Below are 19,688 nucleotides of genomic sequence, written 5' to 3'. Positions count from 1 at the left end.
GTTTAAACATGATGCAGGTGCAACAGATACAGTAATCACTGATGGACTTTACAAATAAAGCGACTTCTTAAAAAAGTCTATAAAATTATTTTGTACTTTTGCATTTTCACACTGGATGGAAACAGTATTTGCCTAAAATATTCATTAGAGTGAACTGATCCCCAGACGCTGGATGAAACACAAAAGGCATTCCTAATCCCTATAAACCCCAAAGAGCCCGACCCTTAGGGCTCGTGCTGTGAAACTTCATTTCACAGTGGCTGAAGTTTGCCTGTGCCTCATGCTCAGGTGACAGTGGGTCATGGGCTGCAGGATGCCCACGGGACAGCATGCGGTTCCCGTTGGAATGACGAGATTCACGATGGGACTCGGACCAGGCAGAGATCTCTGTTGCGGGCTTTTGAGTCTAAAACGGCAGGTACCTCTTTTCCCCTCGGCAGTCAGATTTATTAGGATTCCCGTAGGCCCAGTTATGGGAGTTAGTTACCGGCCCATGGCAGCCAGGACCGAGAGGGCAGTGAGCCCCGGGCGGGCACGGCAAGCAGGTTGCCACGGCTCGCCTCGTCGTGGCCAAACCCCGCTCCCAGTGGCCCAGACCCACTCGCGTCTCTCACCAAGCAGGAGAGCGGTGCCCGCCCTACGAGGGGTAGCGGGTCCCTGTCCCTCCATCGCCCCCGGGGGTCCCTGCCCTGGCCGCCCCCGCCTGCGGGGCACGGCAGGCGCCCTCGCCCGCTGCTCCTTCCCAGGCGCCGGCGGCTGCCGAGGGGCGGGCGGGCGGCGGGGCGCGGCTGCCGGGCGCACCTCCCGTGCAGGTACCGAGGGCCAGCTGCCAGGCTTCCACGGGGAGGGCCAGGGGTCAGGAAGAAGCAAGGGAACAAACCACACAGCGCCGACACCGAGCGGGAGCAGCTCCTGGCCCGCCGGCGGGCGGAGGAGGCGCGGCTCTGTGGCGGCGGGAGGGAGCGCGGCACGGAGGTTCCCCGCTCCCGGCTCCATCCCTGCCTCTCTCCGCACCTGGCTGCTGCCGCTCCCGGCGGGGCGGGGGGTGCGTGTGCGCTGCCCTCCCGCACCCCGGCTGCCCCCGCCCGCTGCATGCAGCCCCCGGAGCACCGCAGCACAGGAGGACGCGCCGGGTGCGTTATGATTTACTCTTTTCTCTATTATTTTGTGGTTTGGGTTTTGTTTTTTCTCTCCGGACGGCTTCGCGGTGGGGAAGGGAGAGGGGCAGCCGGGGCCTCCCCACCGCCGCCGGCTCCGGGGCCGTGCCCAGCCCGCACTCTGCGCTCCGCCGTGTTTGTTGTTGTTGTGCTCCGGGGAAGGAGGCGGCAGAGCGAGCGGCTCACCCAGGGCGGCGGGGGGGGGCGGGGGGGGACAGTGTTTCGACTTGTTTCTCTTCCTCTTCGCCGTGCGAGCCCCGCGTCCCATCCTCCTCGGCGGGGCAGCCGCGGGGGGCTCGGCGGAGGGCGGGCTGCGCTGCGGGACACCTGGAGCAGGTGGCTCCGGCACAGGCGGGCAGGTAGGTGTCCCCTGGGCTCCCTCGGGGGAGGGATTCTGCTCGCGGAACAGGTACTTGCGGACAGGGAGAGCGGTGCTCGGGGCGATCGGCGGGAGAGCTGGGCAGCTGCCCGGCCCGGCCCCGCGGAGGTGTCTCGTCCTCGCCTCGCCGCGGGGCCGACGGGCGCGGGGCTCGCCCTCCGTCGGGGCGGCTGTGCCTTACATAACCGCGCGGGGAGCGGGGCAGGAGGCCTGCAATCAGTCACTACCTTGGGCTTCCGGTTTCACATCGCAAAGCCTTAAACAGAAACGGCCAACTTCTTTTTTTTTTTTTTTTTTTTTTTTTTTTTTGTCTCGTGGGGTCGAGCCTCACGACGGGCGCTGGCGGTGAGCTGAGGAGCGGGGCAGGTGCTGCCCCCGCCGCGATCCCACCGGCTGCCCCGCTCCGCGGCTGGGCACTCACCGGCTCTTGCAGGGATTTCCTTGAAGTTTCTGTGAGGAAGGCTTGGACCGGGCTGCGGCGGCTGCGAGGAGCCTCTGGGACGCTCCTGTCGGCGCCCCCGCGGCCCGCCACCTTCTCCGCCCGCCTCGGCTCGGCTCGGGTCGGCTCGGGGCTGCCGTGCTTCTGATGCGTGTCACCGGCTGTGCAGGGGCTATGCGGTTGCTGTGGGGGGTTTGACGGTGTTTAAAATAACTCTGTCTGTGATGAGCTGTGGCGATAGCAAAGGCTGCAGTTTAAGTGTCTTCGTACGCTTGTGGGGGCTTCTTAAAAAATCGCTGCACGGTTTGCCTTGGAGAGAATGTAAACATGTATTTTTAAGTAGGTCCATCGTGATAGTGTTTCCTGTGTGCTCCGCCTTTGTGCTACAATATATCAGATGCTACATTTGGAGTAAAGTTGATTAAAATAATATGAAGAAACTGGGGAAAGGCTTTCTTGTGGAGAAACTGAAGTTTTCCCCCTTTTCAGTGGATCCAAAATTGAGTCAGATGATTAGGAGTGACAGCACTGTTTTATTTCTGTTATATCCATAAATTATTTTATGAAGTCCTGAGACTAATATAGTTTTGTGTCTATGGAGTGCTGCTAGTTCACAGATACAGACAAGTTAACCTGTAAATTGTGGGTAATTGTGTATAAAGGCTTGAAATACCTGGCTGGATGATTACCCTGTCAGTCAAGGTAAATAATAACAGAGTAAGAGAACAGTCTTGGATTTTGTTAATGATTTGATTACTGTTGGCAATCAAGTAGGAAGCAGTTCTCTAAAATCTTTAAATGATCTTAGAGCAGTTAGTAATAACTGGTATGAGTCTGTCAAAGCTCTCAAGCATCACGGATTAAATACTTGTGTTTTAGATCAACTCTGTTGCAGATTGCCTTCTGAATGATTCTAAAGAACACCTATAAGAACATTATAAATGCCATACCAGGTTATACCAAAGTTTCTACTGGTAAGTGCCTAGAGAGGATCAGGATAGGGAAAGCTTGCAGTGATGCTTCCTTAGAATATGCTCTGCGGGCAACTGTGGCTCAAGGATTCCCTTTGGTAGAAGTGTTGCCTTTGTGCTTGACAGACGCAAAGTTTTTTGTGTTGTATATTCTTTGATCTTATACAGTAGTGTCTGAAAACATGTAGACTTTTAGTCTCTGAGGAAATAGATGGTGAGATGAAGCATTCTACAGACATTATTTGTCACTGATAAGATGGTCAGAGAGCAATTTCTTGATTGCAAAGGCCTATGGAGAGGAGTTATATTGATGAATATTAATTTTCCAAGCAGTGTTCATGCATTAGGCTCTGAGATAATGCATTTAAAATAAAGTTTGGTATTTATAATGTAAAGAAAAGGGCAAAGAGTGCCACACTCTTCTAATGTATCCTAACAAAATAGATTCGAATTCATTTTCACTGAGTTGGGAGAAAGCCATTAATAAAATGTATTGTCAACTTCATTGTATTCATAATAAGTAGAGAATTAAGAGCAGAAATTGGGTTTATGCCATGCTGTACTGCTGAAGAGTGTTCACAGACTTTCCAAGCCACTATTCTATCATGATAGGTGATATGAATAAGGTTACAGTCACTATTGTCACTATTGTGGTGATAAATTTTAGGTCAGACCCATGATGATAGAAATTACAGCATATAACTTAAAAATAGTTTCATATTTTTAGTTGCTTAATTTTGGGTGTTTGTGAAAATTTTTATGACAAACGTGTTCTTGAATTGGGATTTATTTCTCATAAGGTCAGCTTCCATATGATACCTAGATTTCTAGTTAGCTAAGGCCTTACATCCTCTTTAAAGACAAGCTTGTCAGTATACTGGAAATCACTGACTCAAAGTATCCTGCGCATGCAGAGAGGATTATATCTGTTTTCAAGGCATGGCAACAACCATGACTTGACATTGGTCACCCCATGAATTGATAGTGTAGTTGGAACATGCATCCAGTTCCTTCCAGTTCTGAGAGTCTGAGAAGATGAGTGATAGTGGCGTGTGGAATTACAAATGAAGGTATAGTGGAATAATAATTGTAGGATGAAGCAAGAGAGCAAACTGTCTCAGTCTCAATACCATTATGTATGCAAAAATTTCTTGTGTGTTCTTTTTGTGGTGGTTTTATTCAGTGCTTGATATAAATTACTCATATGGTTGAAATAGCCACTTCAGTTATTTATTTCATCAAATAGAACATATAATAATAACACTTTAGGCTCTAATTACTCTGCTACATGATTGTTATGTCTAAAGAAACACTTATATAATAAACTGTGGAGAGAAGACCAAATAAACTGAAATAGACATCTCATTCTTGCTTGAAGCATAAGTAGTAAATGTTGTTCATTGTTCAAAATATGTTTTCTGTTAACTTCTTACCTGCCAAAAGGGAGAGTCATGAAAATAAGATTGGTGCTCATATATTAGAACCTGGGCCATTTGGTTCAAATTTTTACTTTCAGAACTAAATTGATTTAATTTACATGAGAACATAAGAATTTTTGACAGTCAACACCGTCAAATGTTGATGAAATCAACATTAATGTGGATGAAATCTAATATTTTCTTATTAAAACACTGAAAGCATAACCAGTGTTTAATGGGAAGAAGACTGGAAAGTTTGTAGTCTAAGATTCTGATCTTGCATACAAGGTTTAAAGTGTAAACTCTCTCATGGATTAAAGGACAGCAGAGTCTTCTGGATCATTGGTGAAGTGCTCAGTCCTGTGGTGTTTAATTACCTGAATAATTTTTCTTTCAGGCAAGATGTCAGGTTGAAATTGTTATTCACGTTTTCTGCGTTGGGACTCTTAAATAAAAGACAACAGAGATGAAGAGCATGAAGTCAGGAACTTTTAGATGCAGCCAGTTCATAGTCTTTTATGAGACAGGAATTTGTCTTGTTTCTTTAAAATACTGTTGAAGACAGAAAGGTGTCCAGAATTCTTAGGTGCTTCCAAGAAAAAATCATCAGGACATTGTAATTTCTGAAGAAGCCTGAATTTATATGTATTTAAAAAAAAAAAGTTAGCAACCAAGTGAAGAAGAATCAGGAAAAGGATATATGCTTTTAGAGCTTGGGTACTCAAATCACTTGTATAACTGGAGTTTCAGACAGGTAACACTAGGCTTCAGTACTTTGTTTGCATATTTCTATCCATTTTCTGGGGCACCCAGCCTTCTACACAAAGATTTGGACTGAATTAGATAATTGCTATGAAAAGAACAAGTTGGACACAGTTGCCAAAGGCAGTGGCTGAGTTTGGTGGAGATTACGTTAGAGCTGTATTACTGTAGCCTTCAGTCATAGCTCTGGGTCTCCTTCTACTAATCATTCTGCAGGCAGATTGTTCTCACCCTGATGAGACAATGCATGAGTGCTGCATTTGAGCTGAAGGAGCACAATATAGTAATACTGACTAGACCACAAATTAAGATGCCACAACTGAAATCTAGTTCTCCAAGGGTTTTGCCAACTTGAGAATTTAGACGAAATATTCTTTGTTATGCTAAGCATTGTAGAATTGGCTATTATTGGAAAGAGTTGCACAAAAGTTCATTGAGGGATGTCCCCCAGCGAGACAATGATAGCATCTAATCTTACATATTTGGTGACATTAAATAAAGGCTATGTCACAACATGTTTTACATTTTCTTTACTTAATTATTTCATTCAATCATTATGTACTTTCTGTGTTCTTTTCTCTGGTTGTTTTCTTGTATTAGTAGCACATGAAGAAATGTATTCCGTCTAACCACCACATATATCAAATGTTATCCTGTTTGAATCCTTATGTCACGTGGGCTTTTGGGTATAGTAGCGAATAGTTTTGATGCTAGTTATGCTTATGATTAAAAATTTCATTAACTTCTCTAAATAACAAGTGGTACTCATGTTTTCTTGCTTTGCCAGCTGTTTTCAGAGTTTGGTCTTTGGGTTTTTTTAAAAGACTTTTTCTTGGTGTCTAGGAGATATCGCTCAATCTCTTACGAATTTTCTACACCTCATCTTCTTATTCGAGAGGTTTGCAAAGACTGACCCTTCTGTAAAAGGTTGATTACGCTGGGTGTAACTTTTTGGGTAGAGATTGACATACACCTTACTACTATGTTCTTTAAAGGATTCAGAATCTATTATGAACATTTATTAGGTGGTTAAAGAATTTCTAAATAGCATATACTTAAGCAGTTCCTGACAACAGTATTCAGATTTTAATGTTCTGAGGTTTTCATAGTCTGAAAGAAGCTTTATGCTTCTTAAAATGCTCCGTTAAAAATAAGTAGAGAACTCTTTGGTTAATGTAGAGTGAGATCATTCCTATGAGGCTTCTTGCATCAGTTGCAGTAACTGTGAAATCCCAGCTCTGTTGCTTGGAATAGTTGTAAATCTTGGACATAACCCAGGAAAGCCCACACAAAAGGCACGTGAGAGAAGAACAAGAAATAACATGGAAATTTCCAACTAGTTTTTTTTTGCTTCTGTCCTGAAGTGATTTTGAAATAACTCAGTGGGGAATTTAGTTTTCTAAATATTTACTGAACTATTGCTTTTTATTTTACATCCCCCCCCCCCCCCCGGAAGCTTTCAGAAGGCCTTTTAAATAGGCGAAACAAGGAAAGTAATGAATCTGAAAAGATTGATCAAATCAGAGGTTGTTTGGTTGTTGTTGTTTTTTTTTAAATACACAATGACTGAAGGTACAATAGTTTTACATATTTTTTTTTAAGATGTCAGCAGTTTTTGATCAATGTATCAGCTGTACTAGGTTTGTTTTGCACATTGGAATGAAAAGTGTTTTTTAAATCTAACTTTTGTGTTTCTTTCCAACACTTATAAAATTTCTTAAGTGTATAATTGCAATTCTCAGTATTTATCTTTTCAAGCACTTGGGAATGCTCAAACATTTGGTAATATTTAAATTCAGGTCTTTTCAGATTGGTTAAGTTAACAACTGAGGGAATCTAGTTTCTATTATGCTTTGAAAGTTAGAGGTAGAGGAAAATCAAAGCAAATACACACCAACATATATTCTTAAAATTAATTCAGGCAAGTAGTGTATTTTTTAATATGTTTACATGATGCATTATCCTTGATGTCTGCTAAAGACTTGAAATCTCTGGATCACAAATGAAAATACATTTGTTCTTAGCCTACTTCTTATTTGAAAGTCAGAAAATTCAAGTGAGGTAGAGTGGCTTCAGGTTGGTAATGTTAATTGGTAGAGATGGTCATTCCTCAGGCTGGAGTACCTAGTACCTAGAATATACACACTACCCTTTTGTTTTTAATGCAGCAATTCTGCAGATCCCAGTGACACTCGTTACTGTCCTCTGGCCTTCAAATCTGTGCCTAAACCTGAGCGTCATCAACATACCCATATCTCATTGCCATTTTTACCTAATATATTTAATAATATATATATATATTAGACTCTCAGCTCATCTGGGAAGAGACTCATTAGCTTCTGGGATGGCAGTTAAATCCACAACGTCTCATGGTTATAGGAAGACATTGCTTTATGATGTTGTGTAATGTATTGTAATGCTTTTCAGTTATCTTTCTCCATCATTATTTCCCAGATGTCAGGATTACTCTTCTCTTTTAACTCTTAAAACAGGAGTCTTTAGTTAAACTCTCTTGTCAGATCTTGTTAGTTTTCTGGATGAAAAGTAGCGTTGGAATATTATCTGATAGAACTTATAGTGATCAAAATAAAATAATATCCTTGTCCCTTTGAGTATTAAGAAGATACAGAAGGAATTATTGTGAATTTGCGCATATGCTGGGTTTTTTTTGTGTGTGAAGGACGGCTGTGCAAGTTTGTGCCCATAAAGGACCTGTTACAGGGAAATTATGACAGCAAAAGCTGACACCAAATGAAGGAAAATAATTGGCTGATGTTTTCAGTAGTTCTGTGGTATGGGATAAAATAGTGATGAAACAATAAAAAGCACTAACTTTAGAGATTAGTGGCTTGGAGCTTTATCCATAAAGAATGATATAATCATTATAATAGGAAACTTTTTGACCCTTACTGTATTGCATTTGTAATGTTTTGATAGCTCACACCATACTAGAGAGTTAAAATAGGAGTAAACCCCATAATCCCATAAATTACTAAAATCACTGTCAAGTTACGCAGTGATTTCTTTTTAATTTTTGTCTTCGGTGAAGTGGTCACTGAAAAATAGTCAGCAATTCCATTCCACGCATTTTCATCTCTACACTGCTTAGTTTAAAGAAGGAAATCACAGTGTCTGAAAGGCTGACCAAAATGCAGTGGTGAACTGTTTTGAAAATGGTTGCCTGGAGTGCTTCATGTATTAACAGAATTGGTGGTAGCAAAGATGGGCAGAACCTTTTTATATTTCTGAAGTCAGCCTTGGTGTTAACTCTCCTTTTATTTTTATGAAAGTAGAAAGAAAACTGGGGTTTATTTTTTTCCCCATACTTGTTTTTTTACCTTAATATATGTGCTCAAATAATTAGGACTGACTTAAAGGAAAACAATTGCAATTATTTGTTCTTTGGTGCTTGTTGCGTCTTTTTGATTCTTTCCTCAGATGGTGAAAGTTACTCTATTGAGGGACTTCTTACTAAAGTGTGTAGCTTCTACATATAGAAACTCCCTTGCTTAGTTTTTTTTGTTGTTATCTTTTATCTGTACTATTACTTTGCCCTTACTTGCTCACGGAAAAGAGATGAGTATAGGGTTCTGAATAGCTTTCATCAGCATAGTCTGACTCAGAACTGTTCACCTGGAGGGTAGGCAATAATTTGGCTTTGTTTTTGTTTTTCAGAAAGATACACTTGTCGAGTGGGAAATAACCCATAATAGGCTTACATGAAAAAGTTGTTGCTTTAGTGGAAACATTTCAACTGAATGCAGGACTGTTGATGTTGAAGAGTTAATCTTAAATTTTGGCTGACTTATGGAGTGGGTTGTGAAATATTCTATTTTTCTCCTCCTCTTGTGGTAAAAAAGCTTTGTATGTGGTGTGGTTACTAGGTTTGGGGTTGTTTTGGTTGGTTGGTTTCTCCTTAAAATTCCTAAATGCCACAACCTGCTTTATTAATGAAAGCACCACAGGAAGATATTTGATTCCAACTGAAGGCTGAAATTGTAGCCATAAGTAATATTTTTTGGTGCCCCTGGAAAAAGTGAGAAAGAAATAATGAAAACTTTGCAATGTAATTGGTCTTTTATTGTAAATGGTTTGTATGTTTCATTCCTGTGAGTAATACTTTGTCCAACCATTAGGCCTTAATGAGGCCACAAGCAAGGTATAGCAACAACAAAATATGTTCCTTGTCTTAATGGAGTGATGTGGTAAAATGCTGAGTAGCAGCATATTCAGAATTCTTGACTGGAGTTTATATTTTACCTTTAGGGACTGTTGTATCAACCATGAGGTGTATGCTGTACGTGTAGTCTTTTCTTATTTATAATTAGCTTCTGGTTTTGGTGCCTTCCCCCCCATAGCTGCAGTGCTTCTAAGTGAATTAGGATTAACCTGGTTAAAGTTGTACAGTCTTTCTGATTCAGTGAGTCGAGTAGCCTTGTAGAGGCTTTTGAAGGACATGTTCTATGAGGCCCTTGTTGGCACAATTCTTCTGATCTGCGTAAGTGAGTACAATTCACAGAAGAGTGAAGGCATTCAATTTACTGCATGTATATAGATCATATGTACAGCATGTTTTGAGTATGCCTGAAGCTTCTCTTGTCTTCCTAAATGTGCATGCTCTGCATAACATAGGTATACGATTCTAACATAGATTTGTAAATTCATTTGGGTTAGAAGGGAGGTCTCCAGTGCATCCTTCTGCTCACAGCAGCATCACTCATAAGATCCGACCAAGCAAGGTAGTACTTTGTTTAGTTGTGTTAAGGATCTCCAAACCCTTCTGCGTCATAGGAGAGACTTTAGCCCCCCACTTTGTGCCTGATGAGGGATTCCACACCTCCTCTCTGCGTGCTTTACACTGATCAGGCTGTGCACCCATTCTCAGCCCACTACCAATGATTTCACCAAATCTGCACAAAATTCTAATTTATACAGAATCTACTCAGTGAATTTTAACAGTCACCCTTTGGCTCCTCCCTGCTCCAAAGATCCCATGTGAACTCACCTGGTGCCAGCAGTTGGATGTTTGGAGAAAGGAGACTCCAAGGCAGTGTCCTACAGTCTCCCACCTGGGTCTCCAATCCCAGCCTGACCATTCACAAGGCTCTCTGACAGTCACACTCCCAATGCCAGAGACTTTCACTGCTGGGACCAAAGCCCCTCCACAATGGGTGACTCCAGGGAGTTGGCAGGTGCCCTGCTTGACTCCCTACACACCACACTCACAATCAGACCAGGTTTCCTTACCAGTTCCACCCCAGGTTTCATATAGCAGTCTCTCAGATGTCTCACTCTGTAAAACAATTTATTCACGGTAGAGTAACACAGAAATAGCTCAAGCTGGTGCCTTCAAGAAGGGACCCTGAACAAAGGACACCTGGACTTTTATAGCTTCACAGTCTAAGTGCATGAATGTCTTGCTCTTCCTCCTGAGTCCTTGGCTCCTGTTGTGTCTCTGATTGTCCAGTCACCTGGCTGGGCCACAGGTCCCTGTGCCCTTTGTTATGCAAAAGGTTGGCAGTTCCAGGCCTCTGGTCTCAGGCCAGAGCTCAGTCTGCAACTCTCACTGCAGCTTGCAACCTGAGCGACCTGCACCAAATGTATTCCTCAACAGTTGCATCTTTAAAAGCTCCAAGACAGAGATTTGACCATGTTTCAGGCTACCTGTTCCATTGCTTCATTATCCTCATAGTGTTATTTCCCCCTTATCTAATAAATATTTACAACTTCTCAGGTTATGATTGACATTGTTCTGCCCTCATGGACTTGGTGAAAAGCCTGGTCTCATAATTTTTATAATTTACTTTTGGATATTGAAAATTTGATACTAGGTGCTTCAAAGCTTTCTGCAGGCTGAACAAATCTCAGTTCTTACAGCCTCTCCTCACAGGGCATGTGTTCCAGCTGACAAACATCTTTGTGGCCTTCCACTGAACTTGCTTCACTCAACAGTTCATCGTGTGGATCCAAAAGTAGACCCAGTAGTGCAGACATCAGAGTAATGGACTGTGCACGAAGCAGAACAATTGCTTCCCTCAGTCACTGGCTGTGCTTCTGTTGCCAAAGCCTAGAATGCTGTTAGCTGTCCTTGCTACCAGGTGGATTGCTGATTCATGTCTTGCCAGGACCCCCAACTTGTTTTCGGTGGAGCTGCTCACCAGTATAGCTGATGTCCAACCATCTGTAGGTGACTGAGTGCATGCTGGTCACAGGATGAAGCACCTGCATCTTGGGAATATGGTGGTGAATGAGTCGGGACTTCATGTGACCCAGGGGAACAAGCTTGTTAGGAACAGGATGTTGCTTCCAGAGTGATTCTTGCTCCTTGTGTATGTTTGAGGAATTTACAAGACAAGAAGGTGACAGCAAAAGTGACAGTAAGTTTAATAGTTGTATTGGTTTGATCATTGTATTGGTGATGTGCTTATAGCCAGTGGGCTTTGCCCTGGATTCTCTTTTATATTGATTTAGGTCCATAGTCTTGCCATTAGCTTGAGAGTATCAAGAAACACATATGCAGGTGTCAGTGAGGGGTAGAATACAAATCTATATTTGTATTCTAATATGCATTTAAAGCTTCTTTTTTTGGTAGTTTTTTGCCTTTTTTTGTTTTGTTTTGTTGCTACGCCTAATCTGCTTTTACAACTTCTCCAATCATGTCGTGGCTTTTTTCTGCTAATCACCATTTTTATATTCCCTTATTACTCATAGTTTTTAGGTGGTCTTTGGAAAACACCAGCAACTGTCAAATGCAATAAGACCCACAGTAAAACTGAGACTTGCTTGATTTGCATGGAGTAAGAAGCAAACAAATTTAACCTGATGTATGATGCTGAATACTGAATTCACAATGACTTATTGGGCAATTCAGTGTTTCTTAGATCTTATCATTGGCACCACATGCTTTACTGGTTCAGATGTTTAATTTTCCAACTTCTGTTGTCGCCGAACAATGATTACTCTGTGCAGTTCATCATGTATCAAAATAATTTTGTCATGTGATGATAGTTGTCCTTTGTCCTGTACAGAATTGTACATTTAGATATTCATTTTTATTACCTGCATTGTTATTTAGGATCTGAAAAGCCTCTGGCGAGTAAAGTTATAAATATATTTAATGAAACATTTCTACAGGACCAGCAACTGAACCAATGGTAAGAGTTACATTGTGCAGCTTAGAAATGTTCTAGTATCAGTCCTATCAGCAGTGAATTAATCAGAAATACAGCTTTCATAAAATGGTTTGAATGGCATGTGTAACTAACTCATTATTTTAATGCTTCCAATAGTGTTTAATTGCAGTAAGATTTTAGTACTTTAGGAAAAAAAATCATAATAGTTGGAAAGTCATTGTCAGTATTTTAACTTGATTTTACATGTACCCCAAAATCACACTGGCATTTTCTAAACTGAGGCTGAAAAATGCATGCAGGGGGAAAAGTCAGATGCTGTAAGGTAAATAGTAAATGGTACCTCTGTGATAAATTTTAGATATATAAGTTCTCACTTTTATCTCTGATGTCTGTATCTTTCACATTTTTGGAAACTGTTTTTATGCTTTGCTCATGAAGTGTAAAATCCCATCTTCTTCTTGTTCAGTTTAGTAAATATTATACATGCAAATATGACATTGGTAGAATATTAAATTTGAAGATGCACAAATGATTAAAGGTATTTCAAAATCAGCCAGCTCTGTACTTTAACCTGAGAGAAATAACCAGGGCTTTGGAAAGAGAGCAATTAAGTAATTTCATAATCAGTCATGCATTACAGCAATAATACTGGCACACACAAGCATAAAAACTGGTTTTGCAGTGTCTGCCTGATACAAGCCAATACAATTGTCTTCAGTGAGCTTGCTTGAATAAGAAAAACCCAAATAAATAAGAACAAATGAATGCAAGATTTTAAGACATTAAGATTTGTTGGTATACTAATTTTAAATAGATAATAAACAGATAAAAAGGTTGTTCTGTATGTGTCCTTTTGTGATATTGGGTCATTTTGTGATTTCTTTTTTTTATTGATTGAGAGAGGCATTGACTTAGAGTATGTTGACTTATAATTATATTCTGTTTGTATAAAAACTCCTCCTGTACTGTAAGTTAAATAAGTTGACTATCATATAATTTTTTAAGCATTTTAAGTTTTTTTTTTTTATTTAAAGATTGCTGCAATTCAAAAATATTTGAAATTATTCTTATTTGTATTTTGTTGGGAACTCTATGCTTTGAACAGATTTTAAACCATGTTGTAAATAAAAATTGCCAGTCCTAAGAGACCATATTTTTATAATAATCATTTATGATTTAGTGGACTTTACACTAATCATTTATGATCTAGTGGACTTTACACAGAATACCAATTTTTATGAGGTCTGATATCACTCAAGTTCCTAAAAATTAAGTTATCATGAGAAACTAAAAGATGCGCTTAAATTATTTCACTTCAACCCCCATCATAAAGAGCAAGACTAACTCATTAGAGAGATTCTTGGGATTGCTCTCCTAAGAGAAATTCATAACAAAGAGCCAGAAGTGGACAAGTCACAAAAATAGTGTTGGTTCACATGAAGCAGAAAATAAAAGTTGTGTTTGGGGGAAACTGAGGCAAGAAGTTACAGTTCAGACTGAACAGAATGCAGAGTAGCATTGCTGTGGGACATACATACTGTGTGTCTGGCCAAGAGACATTTCTTTCTGCTTGCAGATTCTGTATTTGCAATATAAGATCAGGCAGGTTGGGGAGCAGAGCATGAAAAAAACTCCTTTGTGAAAACTTCTGGATTACATTTGGATCTGGACAACTTGCAGTAGGCAAATGGTAAGCAAGTGATGAGCAAGATAATGGTGTTGCTGGAATGTTTTGACTTGAAATGAGCAAAATGGTAATCGGTACCAAAATTATTAGGTGCCCTTGTTTGTGCTATGTTTTGATATCATTTGTTCATCAGCTCCTGTATGTTCCAGTCCCACTGGACCTGGCATCACTGTGCATCTGATTCTGTTATCGTCTGCTTACACCTTTTCCCCATGTGGCGTTTGAGAGAGCATTTGTGATATGGTCTGCAAACCTTCTCCATTCTAGCAGACCACCAATATCTGGTGTCATTTTAAAGTGCTTTAGGACTGGCTATTCATATGATGTAGTTGGCAAGATAAGGGAAATTTATGTGCATTGCGAATTGAATTTGAGTGAATATAAGTGAACTCTGATGTATCCAAACTGATTAAATGTTTACATGCAACTATGTTAAAAAACCCCAAACCAGCTCTGGTGATAGTTGCTTTCCACTTTGCTTAGCTTTAAACATAGTCTGCAGTGCTTTTAGCTTATGTTTTTAAACATCCTTGCCAGATACTATGAAACCTGTGGTTTGGGGGTGGAGCCGTGTTTTTGATCAAGGTGGTTTTTTTCTGAGTGAATATTGTGTGCTTCAAGAAAATAAATGGGGAAAACATTTTTTTCCCCCTAGAATTGCTGTATTTTTGTTTTGGACATTCACATTGCTTTTGGCAGATGCTCAAATACGAAGCCAGGAATGGATTTACTAATAGATACTTTCTTATAAATGGAAATGCATTAGTGTTAGTGGATGCACCAAAAGAAGGTAGTGATTAAACAGTAGCATTAGCTTTGTAAGAACAAAGGTTTTAAGGTTTTAAAATGCCACAGACTAAATATTATGGACCACAGCTGGGCAGTGTTGAAATAAAGAGACTGTTCGTGGGCCTGCACCAATGTATTTGGGCGTGAAAGACTCCAGCTGCAACATTTCAAACTAATCATAACTGCTAACTTAGAATACCTGGACTCCACTAAAAAAAGTGTTATAAATTAGTTAAAACCTAGGGGTATAACTTAATTGCTTGCAATTTAATAAAATTTGGTTAAAGTACGATGCCACGTTAAATAAGAGACCTATTGTTTTCACTCATGGATAACTCATGCAGATGTTAAATGACAGGTTTTAATTCGGGTGTGGTGGACTTTGTACTTCAGAAAGTAACTTGTATTAATGGCTGCACTTGTGCTGTAGTTGTTGTTGTTAGAAAGTGCTATAAGTGAATTAAGAGTTGAATGGTAGCAGGCTGGGTAGAGGTATTGTTTGAGGTGAGAAGTAATTCAGCCAAACCAGCAGCTTGGTATCTATTTTGTGAAAGGTTTTAACTCTGTTAAGGAGTGGGATGAGAAGGACCTTTATCGATTGAATCAGTGATGTGATGCACAAACAGGTTGCTGGAAGAGTTCATTATGTAATTTTTCACATGTATATGTGACATAAAGTTTCAGCCATAGACTGTGGAAATACTATTCATTATTGCATTTCTATGGTGGAATGTTTACTGCCGAGTGTTTTAGGAGGGGATTTTAAGGACTATTTTGGAATATAGTCTTAGGAGGAATGTTACGAAAAGGCCAGTTGGTTTGTAAATGATTTGGGAAATAGGGATTAAAGAGACTTGAAGAGCCTTGTATGAAGCTGCTAGTCTATCTAGTGCTGAGAATTAAATGTCTCAGATTACTAAGGCAGCAAATGAGCCAAGGCTACTGAAAGTCAGTATCCATACAAAGTGTGTTTTTCTGCCTTTTCTCTTCCTTGAGCTGTGGAGGGCAGAGGTGGACTTTGTGTGTCTCACAACTGTTTCCTGAGGGCCAGTGCTCACAGAAGAACTGGTTAGCCAAGACCCTGCTGTGCTGTAGTTGGGATGGAGATCAGCTCTGTCTCTTCCTCAGAGTGTTCAGGCCTGCATTTCCTGCTGCAAGGAGCAGGCTGCAAAGGTAGAGGCTGTTGAGCAAGAGTGATGGTCCCTTTCTTCAGTAAATGTGTGTCTGTGCAGAGAGAGTTACAATTTCCTCATGCTCTAGACTGATCCCTTACAGGATAAAATGGGTGAATAGGAATTCATCAATGAACTCAGAGTGCAGAATAAAGTCTATTTGTCCAATGTCCTATACCCAGCTGACTAAAAACTGTCATATTTCCTTTTTGCCCTCTCTTTCCAGAGTATTGCTGGTTTTGTCATTTTGTTTTGTTTGGGGGTTTGGTTATTTTATCCTTTTTTAAAGTCAGTTGTCAGTGTATGAACAGGTTCAGCAAAAGGTAGTCCCTCTCTGCTCCCCACCTCTTTGTCCATACTTCAGGTACACTGTTTAGAAATATGGATTGAAATATCCTCAGGCAAAAGGAGTGGCCTGTGTCATTTGGGGCTGTTCTGCCATGGTAAGAACCACACCATTCATGAAGTCTCTGAAATACAGTGGTCAGGCTCTTGCTTTCTGTGTTGAACACAGCTAGGTTTTCTACTCTCCTCTGGTTCTAGCAGAGTCCTGCTTTTTTGATGTTTAGAAATACTCTGACTTTCAGTTTAGATTTATATGTGGGCAGCATGTATTTCTCCTAACACCACTCATTTCGCTTTGCTTTGCTTAGGCTTTACAAGTCAGGGGCTTTTGGTCTTATCCCTTTATAATAGGTTCCTATTGCTCTCCTCATCCTTGCATCTGTTCTAGTAAAAAATTCATGTTGTTAAATACGGCTGACTGGAATCATACCTTGTATTCAGCTGATGTTATGCTAGTGCTTGTGTGATGACATTAATTCTTCCCTATCTTAACTGGAAATGTCATGATACAGTCTGTCTTTTTTTTTTTTTTAATCTATTTTCCCCTGCCAGATCACACTGGTGACTCACAGTTATCCTGTGATCAAGCCAGACTGATCTTTCCCTTCAGTATCTTCTAAAATGATCCCTGGTTTCCCACATCCTGTGTGAGGGTGCTAATCACAAGCTTATTATCTCATGGTATGAGTGACCTTCTGCTATAGCTGTTTAAAAAAAAAAAAAAAAAGGCAGGGAGTGGGTTGTTGCAGTGGTTTCCACTCTGTCTTGTGATAATCTTGAGCCTGATAGTTAGCATTTTCCGTGTCTGAGACAAAGTTAACTGAATGAAGACCTAAGATGTCAGAGAAATATCCTCGTTGTATATTCATGGAGTTTGGTGTAAAGTCATGTGAAGCTGCTTGGCTGTGTCATCATAGCTGGAGTGTTATTTTGTATAACTGATGGCAGAACTTGACGTCCATGAAGCACTCGTAAAATAAGAAAGGAGGCATGTGTTGTGATTACACACCCCAGCATTATGTAGTAGCTGAGAACGGGTTTTTGGAATGACAGGTCTGGATTTAATTTCCTAATATCTGTCAAAGATTCTCAAGTGGGCTGTAAGTAATTTTTTACGTATTATCCTTAACTTATCTCTGCCTTTGTTCTATATCTGTAATATGGGAGAAAGCTTTACCTCCTGGTCACATGTTTTGTCTGCTTATGTTGCAAGACCTTTAGGGAAGGAACTTCCTTGCTGTCTTTGTGTGCTGTCTGGAAACCCACTCTTGGTTGAAGGCTGTGGACCCTGTCACGAATGATGATGTTTGAAACATTTTCTTCTTTTAAAAATATTTAGTTACCAATAAAAATAAAATAGTTTACAAGTGCAGCTTGTTCAAGAACAAGATATTCTTGTGATTGGTGCTGTAAATATTATATACAACCTTGCCTAGCTTTTAATCATATAGTGGATTAGAGGTATATTTTGATAATAATCTTTGAAAGTGAATGCACTGCTAGTCTCCATATTGAAACACATATTTTCTTACTCCATTACTTTGATATGTTTCCAGATTTTATTATCTTTTTCTTTTGTACACTGAATATGATGTGAATGGTGAACTGCATTGGAAAACTCTGCTGAAGAAATGAGTGGCCTGTCACATTCTTTTCTCATCCTTTTAGCATGAAATAAACAGTCTGGTTTTCTTTTTAATGAAAGAAGGGGAGAAAATAGCCTTGTGTACATTTCATACATTCTCATGTTCAAATGGAAATTTTTCCCAGTCATTGTTCTCTTCAATAGTTTTCAGTAATGACTGTTTCTATATTTGCTTTGTACATACCCTGGATAAAGGTTAGGAAAGCAACAGTAGCACATGGAATTTAAGATTTAGATAAAATGAGACAATGTTCCAGTATGAGGCACGAGTACTTGAAAGCATATTTGAAGAAGCACATAAGTAAAATAATTGTGTCACAGTGCTGTTTCTCATGCAGATTACAGCTGCTGTTACTCATTAATTATTTAAAATTCCAAGTGTGATAACTCACAGCTTAGTGACTGTAACCTGCCGAGCCTCTGACCTAAGCAACTAAAGCCCAAAACACCTGGACTAAAATTTCATTTTAAAAGAAGATAAATTGATTTATTTATTCCTCAGATATACAGTTCTCCTTAGCAAGAAATAATTTTGTTTTCTCTCCTCAGAAGGGAAAGCAAAACAGCGTATCATTGCCAGAGAAAATCCCAGATTGGTGTCAGAGTATATGTGTTTCCAGATAGGTATTCCTGAGCACAGAAAATTGCTTCTATACAGCTTTCTAAGTTACTTTGTTCTTAAATTTATTTATTGATTTAAAACCAGAGGAATTTACAAATCCTTAGTTAAGCTTCATGAAGTGTCACTTGCAACTTCTATTGCAAACCATTTCAAACTGGAGAACTGTCTTGTTTGTGTTTCTGCTACTGGACTGCAGATAAATGTAATCTGTTAGGAGGCTGTCACATGAACCTTGAACCTTGTTGCATGTTTTAAGCACACTTACAAATTAAAATCCTGAGGACTGAGTCTCCATCAAATTACTTCAAAAAGTACTTTAAGAGCATAATCTCATGCATGAACCCTCAGACAATCAAGTTAGTAAAAGAGAAGGCAAAAAGAATTGAGAAATATAAGCATATAGTTAAGGATGCATTTTTTTAATGTCAGAAAAGAAAGATCACGTTTTGTGCTCCTTTGGCAGTGTGTTTATGGGAAGGGAGAGATATGACTACAGTAGTGGATTGGGTCAAGAGGGAGTCAACTTGGAGTATGGTGAAAGTCGGACCCTTTTGTAATATCAATATTTATGCCAAATGTAACAGAGGAGAATTTACAGGAAATACAACTGTTGGTTGATATGTTTACAGTATAGATAGCTTATATATGAAGTCAGAAGAGAGGGAGACAAAGGGACAAAGGTTGGGCAGAGAGAGATATTTTTCCTGTTTTGTTTTTTTTTTTTTTTTAATTGAAAAGGATGTAGTGGTTCAGTGTTATCTCACAGCACAGTTAATGCTGTTTGGAGAGGGTGAATCATCTTCTTGTCCCATCTGTCGGTCTGTTGAATATGAGAAGAGCTAGCATACAATGCCTTTGATTCATGCATGTTTAGAACTGCAGGTGTGTGTTTTGTCCTCAGTCTCTACAGTGTGTTAATGAAACACATCGAAGTGTGTTCACTGGGAAACTTAGGCGACCTACCTCACTTTAAAAGGGAGAATATACCATTCACCATTTGGAGAGAGCTTTTTTTTCTAAGCTGAGAAGGGGAAAAAAAGTGAGTTTTCAAATATATTTTGGTTTTATTCTCTTGCTATTTTTTAAATTTTTATGGGAAAACAAATGTTAGGTCTTGTCTGTTTTCAGAGTACCTTGATCTCAGAAACTGAAAGTCTCCAAGTAACAAA

The 19,688-nt window shown here is 40.1% G+C and overlaps 1 protein-coding gene across 2 annotated transcripts in view; it reads left to right on the top strand.

Moving 5' to 3' along the window:
* The first annotated feature begins 985 nt into the window (after positions 1 to 985).
* The window catches only part of MBP (myelin basic protein), a 110,804-nt gene continuing 92,101 nt past the window's right edge, over positions 986 to 19,688 (top strand). Inside the window, exon 1 of one of the 2 annotated variants that reach the window (XM_051812806.1) lies at positions 986 to 1,133. The gene's annotated coding sequence lies outside the window, so the exon portion shown is untranslated. Of the gene's footprint in view, positions 1,134 to 1,437; positions 1,517 to 19,688 lie in introns of those variants that run through there. The other variant, XM_051812808.1, reaches the window with a different exon arrangement.

This window comes from Manacus candei, unplaced genomic scaffold (assembly GCF_025592945.1).
Source record: "Manacus candei isolate 608988 ecotype Guabito, Panama unplaced genomic scaffold, ASM2559294v1 h1tg000088l, whole genome shotgun sequence".
Taxonomy (NCBI): domain Eukaryota; kingdom Metazoa; phylum Chordata; class Aves; order Passeriformes; family Pipridae; genus Manacus; species Manacus candei.
Note: the sequence above shows the minus strand (reverse complement) of the source record. Positions and strands in the feature narration are given on the sequence as shown.